Source organism: Aplysia californica, unplaced genomic scaffold, assembly GCF_000002075.1.
Source record: "Aplysia californica isolate F4 #8 unplaced genomic scaffold, AplCal3.0 scaffold00307, whole genome shotgun sequence".
Classification (NCBI taxonomy): Eukaryota; Metazoa; Mollusca; class Gastropoda; order Aplysiida; family Aplysiidae; genus Aplysia; species Aplysia californica.
Window position 1 is genome coordinate 573,679 of NW_004797577.1, and position 1,865 is coordinate 575,543.

A 1,865-nucleotide genomic window follows, 5' to 3' on the forward strand; every position below is an offset into this window, starting at 1 on the left:
AAGATTAATCTTTGAAACTTTCAGTATTTCTAAAATAATCATTTGGACAGACTGCTATGCAAAGCGTACGGATCCGATTAAAGAGTAAATTTCTTCTTTGGAAAGTAGTGGCACAGAGTTCCCGACGTCGTATGGATAAGATAGTAAAACACGACGTACGGAATAGCGACATTGAGGAGTGGCCTTGCGTAAACACGCTCAATAATCCGCTGCTGCCTCGAAGCTGTCGTAAACATGTGTCGCGTCATAATCCCCTAGAATGTCATTTCTTAATCTCTATCTTCGTCGTTGCTCTTCTTTGAACGTGTGAGTATGCGTCTTCTGTGTTGGACTTCCAACAGCCTGACATGATAGATACACCATAGATTTGGGTTTAGATGGCATGAGAAAGATGTGAATGTCATAAGTAAATGATTCGTTTTCCTCACGCACACAGCGGAGAATCCCGTATCCATGTAAATAAAACTTGAATTATTCTAGACAAACTATGGTCTTTGCGTCTTGAGAGACGACCAGAAAGCAGCATACATGATACAGCTTTGTAATGTAGACATAGAGGAAGTAGATCTTACAGCAGTATACATGATACAGCTTTGCCTGGATGGTAGACATAGAGGAAGTTGATCTTACAGCAGTACACATGATACAGCTTTGTGTGGGCGGTAGACATAGAGGAAGTAGAGTGTCCAAGTACAACTTCCCATCCTTCCCTTCAAATCTCGACTTCCTTCATACGCTCCAAAAGGAGAGACACCCTAAGTGCTCTGAGATCAAGGAAGATAGAAAGGTGCGAATCCAGACTTACACGTTTTGAGAACTACAGCGACGATAAGTCTCTCGGCTTAACAACAAAAAATATTTTAGATCTAAGCTCCATGGCTTTCCTGGATAATTAATTACTGCTGAGAAATGTTGCAAAACACGGGACCGTATTCTGGGTACTGTAGTTGTAGACATTGATAATTAATCAATTAGAAAATAATCCGCAAACAGATTACGTCCCTCGGGCCTATTGGAAGTAGCACATTTTTGTAACAAAAGTAAGACGCCGCGTTACAGGTTAAGGGCTATCCTTGAATCTAACTACGCACATACTGCAGTATACTTGGTTGTTTTGACAGACAAACATATATACAGACAGACAGACAGACAGACGGACAGACTCAGAGCATCACCAACAACCTTTATCTAAACCAGTTCTCAAAGATGAATTGTAAACACACTTTTCTGATTTTTTATTTGTTTTGGATTTGTTGAGGGTATTTTAGTTTATTTATATTTTTTAACCACAAGAGAATTCCTGCTCACCCGGAGTGCTCCCCCATGCACGCTACATTAGCTCCGCCCCGTCAACTTTATTGGGCACGGCCGTGCAACTAAGGGGAGACAACTGGTCTGTGAGAGTCTGGCCCAGACAGGAGCCCGTCTGGAGTAGAATGAGTTACGAGTTACAGGGAGCCCACTCGCTACCCAGGAATTACCAACTTGTATCTGCTCAGTAACTAATTTTGAGAAATTTTGGGGGGTAAAATTTTGACTTTCACAATAAGTCAAGCTTTTTAAAATTTTCATTACAGATGATTTATACGATGTGAGGTTGGACAATGGTCTTAAACACTGAATAAACTTACTTACTTGAACGTTTTTTCGAATGCAATTTCCGTCAATCAGACTGGACTTAGCTGCTACGCAGTAGACCGTGGTCGATCGGACGAGACTTACTGTAGACCGCCGTATCATGGTAGACCCAAAACTAAATTGACAAAGAAGAATGTCTATTAATCTGTCTATCGCAACTCACTGTAGAGTTATATGTACCAGGAGACTTCTAAAGTATTTTCACATCATAAACGAAGGGTATTTTT

The 1,865-nt window shown here is 40.8% G+C and overlaps 1 protein-coding gene across 1 annotated transcript in view; it reads left to right on the forward strand.

The window, feature by feature from the left end:
• LOC101856907 (synaptotagmin-1) overlaps nt 1-1,865 on the forward strand; it is a gene marked incomplete in the record, with an annotated part of 110,477 nt that overhangs the window by 71,630 nt on the left and 36,982 nt on the right.